The following is a 25,088-nucleotide window of genomic DNA, read 5'->3' as shown; positions in this document are numbered from 1 at the left end:
TGGTAATCAGCTCCTTGTTCTGCTTCTGTAGACATGCTTGCCGCATAGGCCGAAGGGCAGGGTGACCTCGAGATCAACTGAAGACTCACCCTCCCTTTCGCTTGTTCTGTCTGGATAACAGATGTAACCCCTTTGCCTAAATTCCTGTCTGAGAATCTCATGCTCTGTAACCGTCTGAGGGAAAATTAACCGATCGGCTCATGCCAACTGTAACTGCGCAGATGAGCCCTACAAAAGCAAGGTTGCCCCTGAGCTCAGGGCCCAGATCTTCAGAGCACTAGCTCTTCTGGGACCGCCGGCATAATAAACTTGAGTTCTCCAACTCTCTCAGTGCTGCTTGGTTTCTCGCCGGTCTGATTTTTCTGCAACACCACTACATACCCCTAGAAGAGGAAAGGGGCTACTACTTGGGGAGTCAGGGAATCTTGGTAGAAGAGGTGAGCTTGAGCAGGGTTTGGAAGAATGAGTGTGCTTTTCAGAAGGACTGAGCAGCAGGGTGATCTCTGGAGAGGCTGCAGAAGGGCAAAGTGGAGGTTGGGGGCTGCCTGGGGTGGGGGATGGGCCGTTGGTTATTATTGGCCAATGGGGCTGGAAGGTGGGGGACAGCTGAAGGGGCTCACAGGGAACAGACTATAGATGACCTCAGTAGCTTGAATTTTAGCCCAAAGTCTCTGGAAAGCCACTGGAGGAAGGAGAGGAGTTTAAACTAAAAAGTAGCTTTATCTGTGTTTAGAAAAATCACCTGAGCAACTGTAGAGAGAGCTGAATGGATATGGGATAGAGAGAGACCAGTTAGAAAGAAGGGAGTGTGTACGTGTGTATGGCGTGTATGTGTAGGGCATGTGCATGTGGTTGCGTTTGTGTGAAGTGTGTGAAATGTGTGTGTAGTTTGGTATATGTATGTGGTATGTTTGTACGTGTTTGATACTCATTGCGTGTTGTATCTGTGGTGTGTCATATGTGGTGCTTGTGTATGAAGACAGTGAGCGTGTGTGCTTTTGCGCACGCGCGTGCACACACTGGACATGGTAAGCTCTGCTAGGCCAAAGGCTTGGTGGAGAAATTCACACTGTTTACTGGGCTGGGCCAGGAAGACAGGGAAGTGCCCTGGGGTCAGGGAGAGGTCCCAGGAGAGCTTCCAAGGCCAAGTGCAGGGGATGAGGCCAAGGTTCTGTGATAGCGATCTCAAGACATAACGGAGGCTGACTCCCAGCATCTGTGGGCTGCTTGGTGGTCTGTCCCCTCCTCTGTCACCATCACTCAGGCAGCAGAAGGGTTCTGATGCTGGCCAGAGGCGGGCAGAGCCCAGATCTCCTGGAGGGGCCAGGCGGGAGATGGCAGCCTGTGTGGGAGGCTGTCCTGTCCCCACGACCTCTCCTTCTGGTCCATTCCTGCCTCTCCTCGAGACTCGGAGTTGCCCTGACAACTCTGTCCCTTCATGATGATGTCCATCCACATCTGTCTCACTTTCCATACTTACAAAGCACCTTCACAGCTCTCCAAAACAGGACTGTGAGGAAGGCAGGGTGGGCATTATTATGGCCATTGAGAAACAGGTTTCTTGTCTTGTGCAAAGCCATATAGCATCTAAGCACAGAGCTGGGAATGACACTCAAAAGACTCCAAAAGCACAGCTGTTCTTTGAACCCTCTCAGGGTATCTGCAAGTGTGTGGCTGCTGTTCCATCCTGATGGATTGTAAACAATGCCGGGGACAGAGCTTTGCAAACCTCTCATCTCGGCACACTGACAGTCAGCCTCTCAGATGACTCTGAGTCTCGCTTCGCAGAGAAAATAAAGGTGACCAGGCAAGAGTTCCCTATTTTCCATTCCTTTCCAGGCTCATCGGCTTTCCCACTTCTTCAGTGTGGCTCTTCCCATTCATGGCCGAACCTACCTGTTGTTCTAGGTCTTCTAAGCCTGACTACTCACTGTCCCCTCCTCCTTCAGTAACAGGTCCCCTAAGTCTTATCTGGGCATCTGGTCTCTCAGCTAAAGATTACTTTGTTTTAGTCTCCCTCACAGGTAGATGTAGCCAAGTATCCAAGTCTGCTCAATGAAAATGTGAGTAGACATGATGAGAGCAACCTCTGGGTGGCACCTTTAGAACAAAGGGACTCTTCCCTTTTCCTTTCCCTTCTTCTACCTGGCTGGGATGTGGACCTGATGGTGGGAGCTGGAGCAGCCATCTTGGACCACAGGACGGAACCCGAACGGTGAGCATGGCTGAGTAACAAGGTGGAAAGAACCTGGACTCCCAATGCGGTCCCCAATCCGCCCTTGACTGTGCATGCTCAGACTCTTACATGAGAGACAAGTAAACCTTAATCTGGTTTAAGCCATGTTATTTTGGTCTTTGGTAAAGCAGCCAAACTACATTTCTGTTGTGAATTTTCAGGAAAACGGAGCATGGGAGTGACTGCTAATGGGTACGGGGTGATGATAATGTCTTGGAATTATAGAGTGCCGATGGTTCCATCTTGTGAATATACTAAAAAACCACTAAATTGTACACTTGACAAAAGCAAATTTTATAGTATGAAAATTAGATTTCATCTTTAAAAAAATGAAGAAATATCTCATGGTGTTTGAAAGAAAGTGTGAAGGGTCTGTAATACAAAATGGACCAACACTGAATAATGGATAAAGTTGGGTGACTGGTACATAAGGATATAGTTTACAATTTTTTCTTCTATTGTATATATTTGAAAATTTTTACCATAATAAAAGGTAAAAAAAATAATAGGACTAGAAAGACAAATAAAGGCGAGAACACAAAATTGTGTTTAGAGGTTAAAAGTAAACATGGTTACGTCTGGCTAAGCATGTGATCGATTTTATGTGTCCGTTACAGGAAAGGAGACTGGCTAGTAACACAATTCAGTCTTCCTAAGAGGAAAAGCCACCAAGTACTACCTAAGAGAACTACAGCCATTCTTGGCATTAACATCAGTATTATGTTCTCTGGAGGACACTGAGGTGTGTAGCAAATGTCAACAGCGCTCTCTGATGAGTGGATGTTCCTTGTAATGTCCCTTCATGTAGGCTTGTGTCCTCATTCCATCGTCCTAAAGCATGATTTGAAGAAAGCAGTTTGCGGATGGCCAATAAAATGCAATCCAATGATCGCTTTGATCCATTTTTTTTTATAGAATATTTTTTATTTGAAAAACATACATATATGTGACAAAAAGGTCAAAGATATAAAAAAAGAAGTTTGAGAAAAAATAGTTATCTCTCTTACACTAAAGCCAAAGTCCCTTGGTGAAAAGATTTTTTTGTACTCTTCTGGAAATATTCTATGAATATAATAATGTAAGAAGATGTAAGATGGATAGCCTCCTGTCTGAGATATTTAATTTTATGTGTCAACCTGGCTCAGCCACGATGCTCAGATATTTGGTTAAACATTTTTCTGGATGTTAAATTGATAGACTTCGAAAGCAAAGCAGGTTCCCCTCCATAATCTGAGGGCCTCATCCAATCAGTTGAAGGATTGAATAGAACAAAAGGCTGACCTCTCCTGAACAGGAGGGAATTCTGCAGGAAACAGCTTTTAGACTTGACCTGCATCCTTGGCTCCTGCCTGAGTCTTCAGCCTGCCAGCCTACTCTGCGGATTTTAGACTCGCCGACCACTCATAATCTTGTGAGCCGATTCCTTAAAACAAATCTCTTTCTCTCTATTTATACATTTTGTATTGTTTCTCTTCCTCTGGACAACCTTGATGAATGCAAGAAGACAAAGATGCCACCTCCCGAAATGAGCTGTGACAGGGACCACAATGGCCAAGAATTCGTGGATTTGCTCACTTTGATATAACAAGGTTGGGTTGCTGGAGATTAAAGATTTTGAGATGATGTTTCCTTTGGAAAAAGTTGTGGCAACCTATTACTCCTCTTCATGTGTCTGGTAAGAGCTTCAGTGGGACACTCAACAAGACTGACAGATGTTTGAGCAGTGAGGTGGGGCTGGTGCACTGGTGCCAAATTCCTCCCAGTCCACTTGCAGCTGAGCATCCCAGCCTTTGGGTTATCCGGGCTAAGAAGGTGAGTGCTCCTGTGGACCACAGACGGGCTGTGAGGGGGAGGGGCCAGCCCGGAGCCATTTAAAATCCTGTGTGGAGGGAGCAGCGGCTGAAGGAGAGATGCTACGACTCTGCTCCAGGTCACCATCATGCCTCGTTGGACCACTGCAACCATCTCCTTTTAAAATTCCTTTTGCCTAAGCCAAACCTCAGACCGATTTCCTCAGAATCTCTGGACATGGGCCAAGGGACCAGTATTTTTGGAAGATCCCCCGGCAGTGGTGTGCAACCCAGATTGAAAAGCACAACCGTATATCAGCTGGTTCCTGGTCCATCATCTCTCTCTTATGCTCAGCCAAACCTGGCCCTGCCTCGGTGCCTTTGTACTCACTCTTCCTTCCGCTTGGAACAATTTTCTTGAGTACCTTCCCACGGTTGGTTTCTTCAGGTCTCAACCCAGATGACCCCTCAGTGGAGGCTTTTCTAACTATCTGAAGTAAAGTAGCTACTCTTCCCTGCTGGTGCTGGGAAGTCTTTACTGAATTACCTTTGTTTATTATTATTACTTTTTTTCTTACCACCTTTGACCATCTGAAACTACTTATCTGCTAATGTAAGCCAATGAGGCCAGGACCTCCTGTGTCTGCTAGAGAGACAATATAAGAGTGGTTAAGAATGTGAGCTCCGATCCCAGCTCCATCATTTATTAGCTGTGTGACCTTGGGGAAGTTACTTAGCCTCTCTGTGTCTCGCTTTCCTTCCCAGCAAAATGTGGATAACTTGCTGGATTATTGTTGAACATTGGATTGTCACTGAGCCTTAAATGAGATACTCCACGTTAACGGTTTAGGAAAATGATTGACTCATCGCAAGCATTTGATAAATGGTAACCATTAACACCCAGCATAGTGGTTGGCACACGTGCAATACTCAATAAATATTTGTTGAAAGGGGCCAATCATGGCAATAGCTTGGTGAAGAGAGTCTAGGCAGAGGGAAAAGGAGGTGCAGTGGCCCTGGGGCTGATGCTGCCTGTTGAAAAGAAACTCACGAATGTTAACAGAAAACTGAGCCTTAACATCTTATGGGAGCTGAGAGCTAACAGGAATTCATGCTCCAAGAGAGGCTGTCCTACTTCCTCTAGAGGTGGACACAGGAAATGGGGCCAAGATCCTTCCCAGAAAATGGTCTGGAATTAATCCCGATACAGAGGCACATGGGCGACTGAATGAAGTCCACTCCCTTATTTCAATAGCCTAGAAAACATTTCAGGCGAGTGTGACCAGTGGTTCACCCCAGCCATATCCATCTTCATCAAGTTCCCATTGAAGGCCCAGTTTGGAGCATGCTCCTTCCTGGTGGGATGGCCCAGACAAAGTTGTTTTTTTTTCAAACAAAGATAACTACATGAGGCAATTTATTGAACCAGGTTATTTATGAGTAAGCGAAAAGCTGGGAGGATATCTCCCAAAAATAATAATCATAGCTTTAGGACACTTGCTCTGTGGTCTCTCTTTCTGGCAAGAAGTAGCTGGCAGGCCAGCTGGATATTCAGGTCACTCCTAGTTCGAGATAATAAAACCATAACCTTGGCACACAAATGGATGCTTGTTTTTCGGTTTTTATAACAGCAAGATGTGCATCCAGCTTATTCCAAAGTGGTGTCTGCTCATTAAGAAACTAGTTAGATGGGTTGAAGAGGCACAGGCTACATCTCTGTTTTACCTCCCAGTAAATTTTTACCACTCTGGCAGCTCCTAGACTCTCAGGGCCATTGAGTTCAGAATCAAGTCTTGAGCTCAGCGTCTAAAACGTCAAACAAGTACATGGATGTTGCAAATAATCTAATGTAGAAGTTCTCAGACTCTCTGGGTTCACGGCCCCCATCTCAAGAATTATTTCATGGCATTCCTAGGTCAAAAGAAATACCGAGCACTTTCATTTACTAAGTAGTTTGAGCTAAAAAAGCTTAAAAAGCATTTATGTTCTAACACCTTGGTAACTGAAAAAATACACAAATATTTTTATTTCATTTTAAGAAACGTCAATTTATTACTAGGGGGATGTGTGTGCTTGTTGGGCACTGCACAAATTCTCAAACCTTAGGCTCAGATTGGAAAATGATTTTTCCATGGTACTTGCTTTTTAGCACAACCACTACCAAAAACCCAGCTTTGCAAAGATATGACACCATTGAAAGGAAAAATGTTGTTATCTAATGTCGAAACTGCGAACCACCTTTGCTAGTGATTTGCATGGTGTCTGACAGGTGTTGAGAATTGCTGTTTCCCTTGAAAATTTAAAACATACTGTGTTGCCTCAGGGCATCTGGATGCAGGGTTTGGGAACCAGGGTCCTAATATCATTACTTTTGGCATTCTCCTTTAGCCGTAAATAATGAAATCTCTGGGCAATGTCCCTGGAGGAAAGCCTGCCCCATCCTCATTGAGAATCCAAAAGCCAGTCTGTACGTGAAACCAGTCCATACTTTAGGAAAATAACAATGATATTAATATATAAACTCTACTTGAGAGTGATTCACCAGGATCACGTTCTTAGCACAAAGGTGAGTTAGCGAGAGTCAGCTCGCTACTTAGAATAGTTCTTAAGTGTATCTGAAATAAAATAAAATAAAAAATAAAATGTTGTTCAAGTTTTGGATTAAACAGATGAGGAAGGCACAGTCCCTGTCATGGAGGAGCTCACAGTCCACAGAGAGACAACTCAGGAGAGCGTGATGATGCTAACTGAGAGGCTAGCGCAGGATGCTGTGGGCGTGCAGCCGAGGGCCCCCCATCGCCCTGCAGTGTGTGGGGCAGGAACAGTTCTCCAGATGAGGCGATGGATCCCACCCCATTCTTTTTGTAATGATTATGGAAAAGAGGATGACTTTAAGTCCAAAGTCTCTCTCCTCTTTTAAATTCCAAAATAACACTTCTCAATATTTTCACCTTCATTCTTTCAAGATAGCTTATCAATTTTTTTTTTTTTTAATGAGCCCTAACTAAGTGCCAGGAAGTGTATCACACAGTTTACATATATGATCTCATTTCAACAACCCTCAGGGCTTCCAGCCATGGTGTACCCGCATAAGCCCTGTCTCTGTAAACAACTATAAAACTGGACAAAACTGGACAAAATTTACGAGGTGACTATTTTGAGGCAGTGGAAGTAGACAGTGCAAGGCTGTGATCCTCAAGTGGAGGGAAATTCAGGAGGTGAGCTCGGGGTCGCCTGGCTGGTTCCTCTTCTCACGCTACTCTCTACTGGCCTGGGACTCTCCACATCCGGGTCTCCTGGCACTTCCTAAACGGCCCCAGCTCCTTCCTGCCTTTGGCCTTTTGTATGTGCTGTTCTCTCTCTCTGGAAGGTTCTTCCCTTTTGGTCCTCACATGGGAGCTCGTTCTCATTCTTCGTGTCTTTGCTTAAACGTCATCACCTCAGAGGTTTTCTCTGAGAGTTTCACCATGTTTTTTTTTTTTCTTCTCTTTTAACAACCTGTTCTGTCTACTACTGAGTACAGTTTGTTATTGTGTATTTACTTGCAAACACTTATGCACTGTCTGCCTCTCTCATGATTTCTATATCCTGTGCCTAGCATAGCACGTAGCGCACAGTAGGTACTCAATAAAGAGCTGTTGAACGAATGAAGGAAGAAAGGATGAATTAGATTGGCCCGTTCCCTTCCTCGGGAGGTGGGGGACTGGGGAGTTGGGGGGAAAATGGGGAAGGAATTCCTCCTTTCCTTTTACAAAAGTTACTGGAACTCAGAGACGTTACAGGGTAGATCTGAGACTTCGTGAAGGATGTGAGACTTGAAAACAGCATAGGTCCACTCAGTTAATCCTCCCAATAACCTTGAAAGGCAGACGCTGACCTCTCCCTTTCACAGCCGAGGCTCAGAGAAATAAGGGACTTGTCCAAGGTCGCCCAGCTCGTAAGTAGAGAGACGTGTACTAGTGTCCAGGCCTGGTGGGTTGAACCCCATGATCTGTTCATGACAGGGCCCTGCTTTGAAAGCAAAGGATCGAGGCAACTTTTCTCTTTTCCTATCTTTCCTCTTTCCCGCCTTTTTCCTTTCCTCATTTATCTTTGTCTGGCTCTTTCGCGAGCTCTCGTTGACAAATGGACTTGACTTTGCTGGCAAAGTGCAGTTCCTGAGAGCACAATCAGGCTCTTCCTGGAAGGACCCAGGGAGGGCAAGCTCTACTAGCCAAACTCCACGGCCAAGGTATCCCCCAGGTGAAACCGTGGCCCCGATGAGTCACTCCCAGGGCCCCTTGGCCAAGGCAGCCTGTGCCAGGGGTCCCTGGCATGGCTGAGGCTCAGGACTGACTCACAGGGCAGGCTGCCACCACCCGGATCACCTGCTCCACCTTGGGCTGGAAAGAAGAGGCTAGGGGCCTGGGGTGGTGCATTGGGCTCAGACTATGTGACTCATCCTGTGAATAAATAATAATGATGATTGTCATAATGACAATGATGGACAATGACAGCTAACTTTAATGAGTGCTTTTTATGTGCGAGGTGCTATTCTAACAGCTATATATTAATTCACTTAATCTTCATAATGATCCTAGGTCGTAAGTACTATTATTTCTCCATTTCACAAATGAAAAAACTGTGACCCAGCAAGGTTATAAAATTGGCTATGGGACTCAGAGCTGGCATATGGAAGTGCTGAGATCATAACCAAGGTCTGCCTCACTCCAAAGCCCAATCATTCATTCGATAAATATTTATTGAGCCCCTACTATAAGCCAGGCACTGTTGTAGGAACCATGGACACAGTGATAGAATTGGGTGAGACCTTAGTTAACAAGTGAATACAATGACATATTAGGTGAAGATGAGTGTCATGGGGAAACCAAATTAGGCTAAGGTGGGTGGGGCTTACTGGGGTTAGGGTGGGGGCATTATTTCATACAGTTTGTAGGAGTCCTCCCTAGGAAGAAGGCATTGAGCAGGGACTTGGAATGAGCCACAGGCCTTCCCCAGGCAGAGAAGAGCAAGTGGCCAGACCTGAGGGTGACCTGAGATGGCAGGGTGCACTTGACAAGTGGCAAGGAGGCCGGTGTGGATGCAGCGGAGTGGATCGTGGCCAGAGTGGTGGGTGCAGGTCAGAGCAGTGGACCGACAAGTCATGGAGGGTCTCAAAGCCAGTGCCACAAATGATGTGGGGAGCTCGGGAGGGTCTGGGGCAGGGGAACGACATGATCTGGCTTATGGTTTACAAGGATCACTTTGCAGCGAGAAGAGGGAAGCAAAAGCTAAAAATGCAGGGAGACCCAGTGGAAGGTGAGTTTAATAACAGGTAAGAGATACCACTGGCGTGAACCAGGGCGGTAGATTCTAGAAATATTTGGAAGGTAGAGCTGAAAAGATTTGCCGACGGGTAGGATGTGGGTGTGAGAAAAATGCAGGAGTAAAGAATAACTTCAAGGGTCTGGGTAAAGCAATTGGAAGAATGGGTCCTCTCCCTGTCCCCTCTGTCACCTCCCCAAATGGGAAAGGCTGTAGGGAGAGCAGGTTTGGGGGAAAAAAACAAGTGCTCAATTGTATCTGCTATCAGAGATCCTGGTGGACATTTGGTCATACGAGTTCAGAAGAGAGAGGATTTACATGATAGATGATGCCGAAAGCCAGGGAACTGAATGAAATTGCCTGTGGAGGGAGACAAGATGGGGAAGGGGTCAGAGGACGGAGCCCGGGGAGGTCAGAGGGAAGCAGCAAGGGGGCCGCAGCCAGGGAGGTAGGAAGAGAACCACGTGAGGCTGACACCATTAGCTTGGAAAGCCAAGGAGGGCTTGGGGTCCCCGGAACAGTGGACTTTTTCTGTCCAGGAGAGCAAGTCTGGAGCAAGGGCCACACGACTGAGCATCAGCCCTCTCCCCATCCCTAAGTGCATGTGGGCCCTTCCTTCCCGTTCTCTCTCCCTCTCCCCTCCCTTCTTGCCTTCTTGCCTGACTTCACCCAATGCAGATTCACACCTTCTCCAATGCCCAGCTCATGCCTCCTCCATGCTGGGCGCCATGTTAGGCACAGAGGCGAATATGGTTGAGGAAATGGGCAGACCGAGACCAACTAACTGGCATCGAATAAGATAAGACTTGTAGCAAAAGTGTCCTGGGAGCTTAGAGGCTGGGGCAGAATTCCTTGTGCTGGTGAGGTTTATAAAGCGCCGTCACGTTCACTTCCCTCACGGGGTCCCTGAGGGGAAGCCGTGGGTACTCGGAGCAGTGTGACACAGGATGGCGTCATGTCTCCCTGGACTCGGTCTTGGGTTCCCGGCAGAGACAGGTGAGAACAAGACAGATCTTCAAAGACAGCTGCTGTCTTCTCAGTGGATGCTGTAGTGTGCCACCCGGATCCCCCCTTAAGGACAGAGACGTTCACTCCCTCACTGTCTGGTGTTGTGGCTGCTGACGGCTCATAGCTGAGTTCTCCTCCAGGAACTGCCTTCAGCTAAGGGAAGCTGCCTTGCCGAAGCTGATGCCACATTCTTCGAGCAGCCCACATGCAGTGACGAATTGGTGCAGGAGTTCAATGGCCTGGCCCCCTTACCATGATTTGGGACAATTCGGAAGGGCCATCTCGGCTCTAAAGCTCCCTGCAGGATCAACAGAGGCCTCCATTGTAACTGCGTTGTGGTTCAACTTCTCTCTCTGCCTAATCCTGTTCTCCTCACTATCGTAGGTAGTGTCCCCAAGTGTAGACCCCAATAAACATTCTACAGCAAGTCTATGCACTTCAGAGTCTCTGCAACATCCATCCCCTCTTCCTCCATCCTAATAGAACCCAAGCTTTGTTTAGGTATCTACCTACCTCCACCAAGCCACGGGCTACAGGGGAACAGATGTTCCCCCCAACACGAGAGGTGGACCTCGATGATCATAAGCCGATTAGAACACAACGCTCCTCTTCCAATGGCCCGGGGATGGACATGTTAATGAGCTGGCCCAGTCAGAAAGAAAGGATCAACATACTCCACAATGGATGTAAAGAAGGAAGCACGAGGCATATTACCCAGAAGGCCACCGGCAGCCAGCATAGGACAGAGGAAGCTGCCTAAGAATGAAGCTGAGCCGGAGGTCAGCCGGCAGAGACAGGACAAGTCTAGGACCTCGGTGACTTCACTGAGATGCTAATCCCCAAGGCTTCAGAGTGTTTAAACCAGTTTGAGGTGGAATTTTCCATTACTTGCAGCCAAAATAATCCTGATACCGGGTCAATGCATTTACTGGCTACTGGCTGCCCAAACCTGCTTTGCTGGCCCGTGGGTATGTCTGCAGGGAGGTATTTTTGCTGAGGCTCTTGTCTGAGGCAGAATTTTTCACTCTGAGGGCCTTTGGGGCCCTGAGTTCTCTTCTTCAGCAGTGGCATACCCACCTTTAGGTTGGGAGAAAGCTATTAGGGGAAATCCCTGATTTCCAAACTTTCGCAATTTTCTTCTCCGCGGAGGGAGCGACGTCCCTGGCCTGTCATTCGTTCTTCCTCAGAGGGAGTGACGTTTCTGGATGGGAGAGTCTGGAAGTGTAGTAGGCCAGCTCATTCTCTTCCCGTTCCTCTTTGGGAGCTGTCTTTCGCACAAGCAGCATGTAATCTGTTCTGCTTTTCCAGACTGTAAATTTTCAGGTCAGACCCCAGGGGCAGGGTGGGGGAAGCCTGAGGCAACCCGAAGCTGCCTGAGTTCGATGGCAAAGTCTGTCTCACTCTGGGATTCAGCACCAAGCAGTCCATTTGCCTGCACATTGAAGCCACGTTCTTTAAGATCTTTATTTGTACTAAGGCGATACATTTGATTTTTCAAATTCCTTACTCTTACTACACCCCAGCCTGCAACATGGCTGACTGGTTGGAAAGGCACATCCTAGGAGCAAAGTCCAGCATGAGGCGGGTGGGTGACCTTTAATGCTTCTTCCAATCCAAGACCCAGTGGTCCTCTTGTCTGACAAAGGGACGTGTCCCAGTTCTGTCAAAGAAACGTTTCTATCCCTTAACATTTAATTCTGAAAGGCATTTAGACAGTGGTTCCTGTTACAGGCCTTGCACAATGAATAACACAGAGCGCCATTCCCATTACGAAAGTTGCTGAAACACCTCCTGGCCCAAGTGGAAGCTCCCTCCGGCCCTTTCCCACCTTTCTTGAATGACTCCCCAGCTTTATGGGATGAAGAGATGTCAGCAGGCTCCTTGCAGAGCTCATTAAGGTTTGCTTTTTCCTCGCCCAGATCAATCTTGAGTAAGTCTCCCCTTCGGGGTCATCTCGGTTGGCTCGGAGGGACATTATTCACCGTGAAATGATCACCCTCCTGAGTGACAGGCTCTGACAGAGAGCCACCTCCCCTGGGTCTCTGCCTGGCACTCCCCTCTGTCTGGGCTTTCACGGAGAGTGCCCCAACCCTGGACTTGACCTGCTCGGCCTCCCCCGTCAGCACTTCTCAGCTAAGCTGCCCCACCCTACTCTCCTTTCTGCCCAACAGGAGAATAAAGAAAGCCCTGGTGCCTCAGAGGCGGGATCGGATCCAGATCATTTGTAATGAAAACACACTAAACCAAGCAAACAAAGCAGATGCTCTCTCAGCTCGGCTTATTATTTCGACCTCGGCTTTGGACATTTCATTGCTTCGGGACATGTCTGCAGGCAAGCTGCCCAAGGTTCTTACTTCCCATTGTTTGGGGGTGCGGGGTGGGGGGAGGGGGCATCAGTCCGGCCTTTCGGCAAGCACACATGACCAACCCAAAATGAGAAAAAGAACACTGAGAGCCAGGACGCCCAGACTCCACTTCCGGCTGGGAAGGGACCTCACTGGGTGACCTTGGGCAACTAACGTCTTGAACTCTCTCTGAACTCCTGACTTCCAAAATTAACCATGCTGTCTTAGGTTACAGAAGTAAATCGAGGGCGGCATTATTCACAATGGCCCATCCTGTGCCCATCAATGGAGGAAGGGTTAAAGAAGATGAGGCATATCTACATATTATTCGGCCATAAGAGAGAAGGACATCCTGCCATTTGTGACAACATGGATGAACCTCGAGGGCATTATGCTAAGTGAAATAAGTCAAACAGAGAAAGACAAATACTGTATGATCTCACATGTGGAATCTAAAAAAGCCGAATTCGTAGAGACAGAATAGAATGGTGGTTGCCAGGGACTGGGGGGTAGGGGAATGGGGGAGATGTTAAAGATTACAAATATGCAACTAGAAATTGTGTGAGTCCTGTAGATATAACCACAGTATAGTGATTCTAGTCAACAATACTGTATGCTTCAAAGTTGCTAAGAGAGTAGCTTTTGAACATTCTCATCACAAAAAAGAAATGACAGTTGTTTGATGTGAGGAAGGCTTTAGCTACGCTACAGTGTGATCATATCGCAATATGTAAATGTATCAAATGAACATGTCGTGCACCTTAAACTTACACATTGTCATATGTTAATTATGTTTCCATTAAAAAAAAGTAAGTCAAGGTTACAAGTGTGGTCTCTGAAGGCAGACCGCCTGGCTTTGAACTCGGGCTCACCCAACGCCAGCGGGGTTTGACTCTACCTCTTTATCTACCAGCTGCCTCAACTTAGTTCCAACTCAGGGGCACTATAGTAAGACAGGAAGGAAGTTAACCCATGTCCCATCCTCGGGTAGTGCTGGCACATAGCAGGCTCTCAATAAATCCATCATCACCATCATTATTCCTAAGACGCCACGGTCTGTAAGGGAAGCAGGCACGTCTACTGAGAATGCACTGGTGGGTTGCAGCTGAGGCGGTAGATTTCTGCCTAGGCACAGTGTGGACCCAAAGTCAGGGGTAGGGATCACTTCTACTGAAGGGGTCAGGGAGTTCAGGAAACTCTTGAACTTGAGCTGAGTCTGGTGTTGATGGGGCTGACACGAATGTGGACACTCATGGAAGGTAAAGGAGGGAGGAGGGCAAGGGAGAGAAGCATGGAGAAGCCTGGCGTGTTTGGGGATTGGAGAGAGGTCGGGTGTTGGCAGAGCGCTGGGTGTGAGGAGGCCTGTGCTGAGAGAGAGGCTCCTGGAGGATTTGGTGGATCCTGGTGGGTCCTGCAGGCTTTCCCCAGAGCAGGGGGGTGATGTGACCGGTTCTGAGCTTTAGGACCTGCACCTCAGCAGCCAGAGTGGAAAATGAATGGGAGGGGCCAGTCAGGGGGCTGGGGATCATTTGGGCTGTGATTGCTGCTGCTTAGACAGGAAGTGATGCAGAGCTGACCTGAGGCAGTGGGAAGGAAAAGGCAGGAAAATGCAAGAAATGCTCCTGGGGAATGTGAGAGGCTGAGGGGAAGCCAAACAATAGAACAGTTTGCTGAGTGCTTAGCACATGGCGGCCATTGCTGGGAGTCCTTGACGCTGGGGCTCCTGCCGTGTCACAGATGAGAAAAACGAGGCCCAGGGAGGGCAGAGTAACTGCAAGGTTGGTGAGCAAAGGAGGAGGATGCCTATCCATTGGTCTGATTTCAGAGGTCCCAGCTGTAACTACTGTGTACGGTTCCCTCTCTATAAGAACGACTCACTTAGGCAAGTGCCTTCCAATTGCCAGGCATCGTTCTGTGTAACTTGCTGGAGGTTACACAGCTAGTGAGTGGCTGAGCTGTGACTCAGACCCAAACAGTGGTGTGCCTGGACCACTCTCCTTATCACTATGCTAAATTGCTTTAAATGTCACTGTGATACCAGTGACACCACAGGGGTGGATGCGATTGTCTAAGGCATCGCTGTCCCTAGAGCCACATGTGTCATTCTACATTTTCTAGGAGCCACATTAAAAAAGGAAAAAGAAACAGGCGAAATGACTTTTAGAAACTTATTTTATTTAACCCCATACATACATTCTAAAAATGATTTCCGTGTGTAATCTTTGCACAGATTATGACTGAGATATGGCATGTTCTCTTTCTTTGGACTCTAAGTCTTTGAAATTGGATGTGTAGTTTATACTCACATCCCGTCTCAACCGAGCCACATGTCAGGCCCTCAGTAGGCACTCAGGGCTAGTGGCCACCAAATTAGTCGGTACCATCTTGAGGAATCTATGTACAGGGAGAAGGAGAGAGGACAGAACCCCGGGGCACATGGACAGAGGGCGGAAGGGAGGGATGCCAAGGAGGCAAAGAAAGTCTGGTTGGAGAGAAAGGAGGAAATGTGGGTGGCAGCGGGGTCCCAGAAGGCAAGGTAGAACGGCATTACAGGAGACGGGTCAGCAGAGACAAACAGCCACGTAATCCAAGCGGTCGAAGACTTTATCGGGTTTGTCCATCCGGAGAGCAGGAATCATCTTTGCCAGATAAAGTTATGGGGAGCTGTGGGAGCTGATTTAGGGCGCTGGAGAGTGAGTGGAGACAGCAAGAAAGTTTCTTCTTTCAAGAAACTTGGCTGAAAAAATAGGGTAGGGAGGCACCAGGTCCGGCGAAGATGTATTTATCCTTTTCAAATCTGACTGAGACTCGAATCATGCTTCATGTTGACGAGAGGCCATTTGGAAAGCAGCATGGAGAGCACGAGGGTGAGAAGAAATGGACAGGTAGCCAAGTTCCAGAGCATATGGGTGGAAATGAGAGCAAAGCTCAGAGGTAAAAACGAACTCTGACTTGGAGAAAAGATGCCCCGAGACAGGGACGAGGGTGTGAGGCGGGGCAAAGACGCAGGAAGAGGTCTGCGTGCGAGTGCAGAAGACGGGATGTCTGTCGGCGACATGACTCCTGTGACAGGGCATCTGTCCTTTTCTTCGGGGAAGAATGTGGGGCTTGAAGAGAGCAGTGAAGTTCTAGAAACACCTCAATGGGGATGGAACAGGCAGCTGATTAGGGAGAGGCTTTGCCAAGAAGATCCACTGGGGCCCCGCCGAGGCTGGCGACAGCACATTTGTAGTTGAAGCATCTGATCAGCGGTGGGATTTTTCTCCAGTGCTGCCCAGCAGTCTAAGGATGTACTGAAGTTCAACATTCCACACGTGGAGCCGACACGACCCACTGTGTCGCCAGGGGAGAGGGCGGCTGCTCTGGTCTGTGGGTACTGATCTTGAAGTCATGGAAGTATGAAATACTATCTCTATATCTCCAGATGGGACTGGTGAAGTTCAGAGAGGGCCTGTGCCCAGCCTGAGGACACACAGCCAGGATGTGGGAAGAGTATCCGGGCCCAGAGCCTGCCGCGTTCACTTCTCCACGTCCCCAAGTTGACGAAGCCCCAGGAAGGACAGGTTTGTCAAGCCCCTTGTGGACGTGGGTTTCCTGCCTCCCTCCTTTCTCTCTTGCCAGCCCTGGCTTGGACCAGAGCCATGGCCATTTTGCACATAGATAGAAGTGTGGTTGGGGGAAGCTTGCTAAGGAGGATGATCCCCGATCCAGAAAGGACTAGACAGTTGTGGATGAATAAAATCCTCTGGATGATTCGAGCTCCTCATAGGAAGGACAAGCTGTTAGGATCTTCCTGGGGCTGCCAGGGCAGAAGCACAGTCAAAGTTTGCTTCCAGCTGCTCTGAGGCAACTCTGCCTTGGGGTCTTGTGCTCTCTGTGCCTTTGCTCTGATCTCTTTCCTTCCTGGAATGCTCTCCTTGCTCCTCTACCTGAAAGCTACTATTCCATCAAAGTCCTAAAACCCATCGCCTCCTCCAGGAAGCCTTTCTGGTTTACTCCGGCTCATAGGAGCTTCTCTTTCCTCCTTTGAACTCCCACAAGGCTCTCTGTACCATTTGGGGTGTTTACTAGTCATTTAATTCTGAGCGTGTGATCATTCATTTAGTCCACAATTATTTATCGAGGGCACTGTGCTAGACACTGAGAATATGGCAATAAATAAGGCAGAGACAAGGGAGTATTCTAGTTGGGGGAAGTGGAGAATAAATAAGCAGATAAATAAAAAGGTGATTAGATGTATGGATAGATAGGTGATAAATAAGTAGAAAACAGCTAGTTTGCATATGCTTTAAAAGCCTCAAGCAGGAAGAGTATGATAGAGAATGTACTACTGTGTATTGGTTGAATTTTTAGGGACTTCCTGCAGCTGATCAGGCCAAGTTTGTAGAATTCCATTTATTAGGATCTGGGCTCTACAGCATCACCCCATGCCCCTCCTCTCCAAGTCATAAAGTAGTTAGAAAAATCAGATGAAATTCTGCAGGATGCATAGCAAAAGCAGACTATGGGGTCAGGCTGATCTAGGTTCAAATTCTGGCTTAGGCAGTTATAAAAGCCATGACCTGAAATTTTTCTGAGGCTCAGTTTCCTCATGGAGATGATAATATTTGTACCCATTCTCATGGGGTTGGGAGGATTAGAAATTATATTTCTATGTCTATATCTGTCTGTCTGGCTATCTAATGTCTGTCTGTCTGTCTGTCTATCTATCTATCTATCTATCTATCTATCTATCTATCTATCTATCTATCTATCTATCTCTCTCTCTATCTCTCTATCTCTCTATCTCTCTATCTATCATCTATCTATCTAGCTATCATCTGTCTATTTCTCTAAGTGATGGTTATTGTTACATGCTAAGAGTTCTAAAAAATACAAACCGTCCCACAAATAGAAGGTATTGTTTTGATCATGGGTTTGGGAACCAGGCTCTACCACTTACTAGCTGTGTGACCTTGGGAAATTTCTTAACTTCTCTGAACCTTGATTTTCTCATCTGTAAAATGAGTTTTATAACAGTACATGCCTCACAGAATTACTGTGAAGACATTAGTGAGATAATCCATGTAAACCATTTCAACAGTGCCCGGCACAAAGCAGCAAATGTTAGCTGCTTGTCGTTAACTGGAAGTGTCTTTACGGATGAAGTGTCTAGAGATTTTGTCAAGTCTCATACGCACTAATAACGTTCAAACTATTTCCTTTGCTTTCCCGGCCCCCGGCTTCTATTTTCTGGGCATGGAGGCCTCTCTTGCCTTCGTCTGTGACGTGGTTTTAACAGGGGCTGTGCAGAGGGTGTGTTAGGTGTGGCACAGCCATACCTAACGATGCCTGCGGGATGCCTGCGGGCAGATTCCGCGGACGATTAAACATGGTATTTAACCCCCCTCTCTCCACACACTGCCCTTTTAGGGAGGATCTGAAAAGCTGCTGACTCTCCTGCAGGACGTGGGTGATGCCTGTCTGCAGCCAGACAGTGGAGGAGGATGCTGTGCGTGGAGATTTTGCCAGGGAATGGGTTAGACTCCTTGTCTCTCTGGCTCTCTTGTGAAATATTGAGGTAATAAAGGTCATTGTAAATGTTTTTCAAACACAATAAAGTGATTTTTTTTTTCTTTTTTTTGCGTGTGCGTATGTGTGTGTCAGGATGTGACTCCCTGGCAAGCTATGCCACTCTCTCCATCAAGGGTAAAGGAGCGAGCATGGCAGGTAAAGGAGCGAGCATGGCAGGCCGAGCTTTGAAAACGTTGGAGTGTTTTTCTTCTACTTTAGAGATTTAATTTTAAATTTGGGGTTGGCACAGCGTAGGCTTCTCTCCCATGTAGGTCTTCCTTGCAGTGGGGAAGAGGGTGTATGAGGGTGGTTGGGGGAAGCCTAGGAGGGAGGGGGAAAGGCGCGGTGCCAAGAACTCTACCGCGTGGGTGTCGCCTTCAATGACTCTACATTCATGGAGTGAACAACTCAGAACCCCGGACTACAAAGGGACTTGACACGGCGTCTTGTCAATCCTCTCATTTTGCAGATGAGGCAAGTGACACGTAGGGAGGGACAGGTGCCTTGCCCAGCGTTTCTCATAAATCGAGGGCCAAGACTGGCTCCAAGTCTTTTCAGCACCAGGGGTGCCGACTTCTCCAGCAGTGAGAGAGCCGCCGCGCGTGCGCGTGAATTGGTGGCTCACAGACGAACATCGAAATCTCCACAGTTAGACATGGATTTCAATGTGTGAGCTGGCCCACGCAACTCATAATGTACGATAATGACATCAGATGTCATTTATAAATACGTTTGTTTAAGCAAAGAGAGAGAGTGTATATGTCTGTGAGTTTTTCAAAATGTTGGATGAATAGCAGAACAGGTGACCTGTAGGGTTGTTGTAAACCACGACGACGGACCACGCCCTCTCTGAGGCTTACGGTGCCGCAAGGAGAAAAGCGGGGAGGGCCTTGCGGTTCTCTCGGAATCCGGGTTTTGAGTCTGAGTAGGAGCGAATCTGCTACCAGCCCCCCAGGCGGCATTCTCTCTTCCCCCACCTCATCCTCTCCTTCCACTTTCTTCTTCTGTGTTTCTCCCCTCCCTTACCATCATCTTCTTCCTTCTGATCCCCGGGGCCCGAAATGACCAGTGGACAGTGGGAATGGCTGGCCCTGGGCTCATCTGTGAGCTCTGCTCATGCTGCGGGCTGGGATCCTTACAGGGCCCTGGCTGCTGAAAGGCAGAGCCTTGGACCTTTTTTTTCATCCTGCCTTCCAGGAAATTCTAAGCTTATCCCATCCATTTTCCTTCCTCCTAGAGCTGCCTAACCTGTAAAACAACTCAGCCCAAGATATTAATGGGTTACAGTGGGTCAATGTTTAACCAGCAGCCTCCCCCTACAACCGCTGGTCTATATCAATGGTACATGAATAGGCCTTCAAATCTCCCAAAGTCATAATCAAACAATAAAATCAAAAGGCTATAAAGCTACAGTGACATATTACCAGACTTCATAGTTTACATTAGAGTTCACCCTTGGCATTTACATTCTGTGAGCTCTGACAAATGTATAATGAAGTATACACCATTATAGTATCATATTGTACTTTCTGCCCTAAAAATCCTCCGTGCTCTGCTTCTTCATCCCTCCTCCCCTCTAACTTCTGGCAACCACTGATCATTTTTACTGTCACCACATTTTTGCCTTTCCCAGAACGTCACAGAGTGGAACTCATACAGTATGTAGCCTTTTCACTTAGCAATATGCATTTAAGCTTCGTCCATGTGTTTTCATAGCTCGATAGCTCTTTTTATTTTTTAAATGTTGAATAAAAGCCATCGACTGTAGCAATTGTACCATTCTGGTGGGGACGCTGATCGTGGGAGAGGCTATAAGTTGGGGAAGGGGGCATATGGGAAATCTGTGTACCTTCCGCTCAATTTTTTCTGTGAACCTAAAACTGCTCCGAAAAACAAAGTCTCTTAAAAAAGAGACTATCAGAGCGGCCTTGTTTATGTGCAGGTTCTATGCTAGGGGTACAATTAAGCAAACGAAAGCTCTCCTCTCCTGGTCTTTCTAAGACTGACTGACCACGAGACAAGAATATCACATACGTGAAGCGTCCTCTAGAATCATCGCCTCTATGAAGGCAGAAACTTTGTTTTGTTCTCCACTGTAATCTCTGTGGCCTTAGTACTGCCTGGCACATAGAAGGGGCTCAATTAATATTTGTTAAGTAAATTAATAAAAATATCAGGTCCTATGTTAGGTACTGGGGCTCCGACCGTGGTTTCTGCTCTCAAGGCCTAGCCCAGAACACTGATAAGCAGGAGGTTCCTCAAAAAACTAAGAATAGAATTACCATAGGACCCAGCAATCCCTCTTCTGGGTATTCACGCAAAAAACTTGAAACCATTTATCCGCAAAGATACACGCACCCTGATGTTCACAGCAGCATTGTTCACAGTGGTCAAGACATGGAAACAACCGAAGTGTCCATCGATAGAGGATTGGATATAGAAGAAGTGGTACCTATGTAGGAATATTACTCAGCCTTAAGAAAAGATGAAATATTGCCATTTACGACAACATGGGTGGATCTGGAGATTATTATGTTAAGTGAAATACGTCAGACAGAAAAAGTTGAGAACCATATGATTTCACTCATATGTGGAATATGAAACTAAAAGTAACAAACAAACATGACAAAAAATCAGAGACTCTTAGACAGTGGGTTAGTGGTACCAGAGGGAAGAGGGAGGATGGGGTGGTGGGACAAATATTTGGTGGCGGAAGGAAATTTAACTTTGGATGATGAATACACAGTGCAATATACATATGTATTATTGAATTGTACACTTGAAACCTATTTGATTTTATTAACTAATGTCACCCCAATAATTAAAAAAAAATAAATAAAAGAAAGAATCAGAACTACAGGATAATGGTGCAGAAAGAGAGAGCTATGCTAGGTCCAGAGCTGGCTCAAAAGAGGGCAGGAGTCAGGCGTCACTGTGCTTGGGCAAGACAGAAAAGCTTTAAAGGGGCGAAGGTGCTTTAGCTGGGTTTAGAAGGATGAGCCCCGGGGGGAAGACATCCCAAGGTACCATCTGAGGTGTGTAAAGTGCAGGTGGACTTGGAAGGACTTGGCTTAAAGAGATATCACCATGACTGTTCCTGGGGGCACACTCTAGCTATTTCTGACAAAAAAAAAAAAATCAGTCCAGAACTTAAGGATGCCAGCTGCTGTGCTTCTGCTCCCTGCTCTCCATCCCATTCTAATTGCCCCTCCCTGGCTCCAGCCGAAGGTCTCAGGGTCTCGTGCGCCACCGCAGTGTTGGTGTTTGGCTGATGGCATTCAAGGGGGCTTTACCCAGAGACACCAGCTACACATGAGGGCTGGAAGTGGTGGTGTCCTGGAGCTGGCACATGAGAGGCAATTGTTAAATGTTTAGAAATTTTAGTAATAAAATTATTAAACCAGTGTTAGCTTGAAATTGTCCACAGCAGAAGTTTTGATACTCTAGAAACTGGCCGATACTACAAATTAGGGCTCTCCCGTCTCCACCCAGAGAGCCAGTTTGCCGGCACACCACTGGCTAGAAGACAGCATATGCTGACTGTTTTTCAGTGTTCCAGGGAAGGATTTGAAGTGTTGCAATAGATGTTTGATTACTGTTTTGTTAAAGGAAAACATTTAAAAGCTCGATTTCAAAGCGTCCAAAAAGCACACTCGAATGTTTGGTATACATACACTTGGGCTGCCTGGGCAATCCTTTTTTTTAGGCAGCCCTCAGAGTAAGACTTCTCCTTCCATCTTGGTTTATTTGGAGAGAAACCTGTGGTTGCAGAGCAAGCTGGTGAAACACTGGTGATTTTCTCAAAACCGTGCTCTGCGAGGACACACACCATAATGGCTGACACAGGACAGAATTCATCAAAAGACCCACAGTGTCTGCCTGATGGGTTTGACGATTAATGTTGTAAATGAAAAATTATGGAGTCAAATTACAGCTAATATAAAATCACTTTTTTTTGTCTGGTGTCATTTCAAGTTTCATGTAGGATTACATCGAAAAGGAGAGTTCTGATGTCATCTAGTGAACTCATGACACAGAAGAGAAAACTGAAGCCCCCCTGCCCCGCCCCCACCCCCGAGGGACAAGGCCACTTTGCTTCTGGTGGTACAGCTTCTGGAAAGGAAAAGGAAGAGAGGAAAATTTGGAAGGGAGGAAAGGAACTTTCTAAAAGTTAGGGTTCCTTGCTCCCCCATCCAGTGGCCTTTTCTTTACGAGAGAAAAATGTGTACGAATTTCATTATTTCATCAGGGAACAACATCACCATCATAGGTGGGTGCCCCAAACATCTAAACTAAACTCACGCCCGCTACAGTCTCATAAACGTGCACGTATAAGGGCTGGCATGCCTTGGTCCTGCTGATCTCTCTGACCTCATTCTCTACCACCTACCCTTCACTTTACTCTCAGCTCCTAGACCTCTGCCAAGCTCAGTGCTGCCTCAGGGCCTTTGCACCTGTTAGTCTCGCTGCCAGCAAACCTCTTTCTGCAGATCGCCACACAGCTGGCTCCTTCGCTTCATCTCTGTTGTGTCATCACCACCTCTTCTGATCATCCAATAGAAAGCAGCTCTTTCAAACTCATCCAACTCAATCACAACAAAAAAACAAATGATCCGATCAAAACATGGGCAGAGGACCTGAACGCTTCTCCCTAGAGGACATACGAATGGCCAAAAATCTATGAAAAGATGCTCAACATCATTAGCTATTAGGGAAATGCAAATCAAAACCACAATGAGATACCATCTCACACCTGTTAGAATAGTTATAATCAACAGGACAAGTAATAAATGCTGGAGAGGATGCGGAGAAAAAGGAACCCTCATACACTGCTGGTGGGACTGCAAATTGGTACAACCACTATGGAAAACAGTATGGAGGTTCCTCAAAAAAGTAAGAATTGATCTACTATATGATCCAGCAATCCCTCTACTGGGTATTTACCCCAAAGACTTGAAAACTCATATCCGAAAAGATATTTGCAGACCGATGTTTATAGCAGCATTATTCACGGTGGCCACGACATGGAAGCAACCGAAGTGTCCTATGATAGATGATTGGCTAAAGAAGCTGTGGTGCATATATACAACGGAATATTACTCAGCCATAAGAAGAGATGAAATACTGCCATTTGCGACAACATGGTTAGAACTCAAGATAATCATGCTAAGCAAAATAAACCTGACTGAAAAAGTTGAAAATCACATGATATCACTTATATGTGGGATATAAACCTAAAAGCAACAAATGAGTAGGACAAACAAACAGAGACTCATGGACATGGACAACAGACTAGTGGTTACCAGAAGACTATAGAGTAATGGTTACTAGTGGGGTAGGGGAGGAGGGGGGTAGATGGGATAAAGGGGGTCAAATATAGGGTTTAAGGGGAGAGTGAAGTGGATAAAGGGGATCAAATATATGGTAGCTGAAGGAAACTGGACTTTGGGTGGTAAACACACAATAGATATACAGATATCAAATGATAATATACATCTGAAAATTATATAATTGTATTAACCAATGTTACCCTGATAAACTTAATTTAAAAAAAGAAAAAGAAAAAGAAAGCAGCTTTCACTCCCTTGTCATATTCTATGACGTCATCCAGTCTCATGTCCTTCATCAAACTTGTGGGCTCAGATTGTCTCCCCACCGACAGAAGCTCTGTGAGAACAAGGACCTGTCTGTTAGATTCACTCCTGCATCCCTGGCTCTTTGTACACAGTAGGTGTCTGGGAACTATTTTCTGGATGAATAAATGAACAAATGGATGCCAATGGTGGTCTCTGGGCACCCTTTTGACCTAAGGGAGTGGTTCTCAAACTGGACTCCATGGAATTTTGAGGTACCTTGGAGAGGCCTTGGGGGCCCCTTCTTTGGGGGGGGGATGGACAGCTCAATGGGACTCTCGAGCTCCCTTCATTTGGAGCTGCATCGGATGGATCTGGTTTATAAACTGAGTGTTTTCATTGTCCATTGGACAGAGGGCTCAGAGACCAAAGAGCAAAGCGACGTCGTTCCTGAGGAAGGGTTGGCTGGAAGGTCGGGCTCCATGCCTTCGACCTGACACTCGGGAGTCCGTGAATAGGACCCAGGTGGAGTAAGTGTTGATATGGAGGGGTGACCGCAAAAAGAGCAGGGCCATGACAGACACATCACCGGGGGTCTAAGCATGAGGACGGGGCCTTTGGGAGGGAGGCGGCCTGATTCTAAGTTTTCTTTCCAGCTGTCTCAGCTCCTTGCCCCTGAGTCACAGACTGTTGATGGGCTGGCTGAATGCTTTTTGCCGAGGCCACATGTGAGAAGCCAGCATTTTCCAACCACGATTTTAAACATAATGTTTGCTCCTACACTCGCCAAAAGAGCAACAGCCTTCTCTCTGTGGCCTCATTAAATGGGATTCTGTTTTCACGGCACTCACTTTTAGAACATTCTTATTTGCTGTTCCAGGCTCCTGGTGAGACAGCCCAAGAGGCTTTGCTGATAAAATGACTCTGGGCACGATAGAGACGGGGAGATGTCGAAATGAATAGCAGCTTTGTTTATCTGGCACGGGAACAGGCGAGAGGAGCTATAGCAAAATAAATAAATAAAGCCCCCCTTCTCGCCACAAGAAAAAACCCCTACTTTGGCTGCCTGGCCAGCAACACAATATACTTTACAGAACAGAACAATGGAAAGGAGACTGAGATTAGCTTTTAGAGGAGAAATTAAAAATATAAAGCAATTATGGTGTGAGCGTAGGGTAGGGCTGGAGAGTGAGTAAGATCAAGAGGCATTTGAGATGCCTAATTGCCTAATTAGAGAGCCGAAAATAAAATGCAGCAACAGGCTGGGTATGGGTCTAGC

The 25,088-nt window shown here is 46.8% G+C and overlaps 1 protein-coding gene across 2 annotated transcripts in view; it reads right to left on the bottom strand.

Moving 5' to 3' along the window:
* SYN3 (synapsin III) overlaps positions 1-25,088 on the bottom strand; it is a 409,605-nt gene that overhangs the window by 24,109 nt on the left and 360,408 nt on the right. The gene's annotated exons all lie outside the window — the stretch shown is intronic.

This window comes from Pteropus medius, unplaced genomic scaffold (assembly GCF_902729225.1).
Source record: "Pteropus medius unplaced genomic scaffold, Ma_sr-lr_union100, whole genome shotgun sequence".
NCBI lineage: Eukaryota > Metazoa > Chordata > Mammalia > Chiroptera > Pteropodidae > Pteropus > Pteropus medius.
This window is presented reverse-complemented; position numbering and strand designations above follow the sequence as displayed.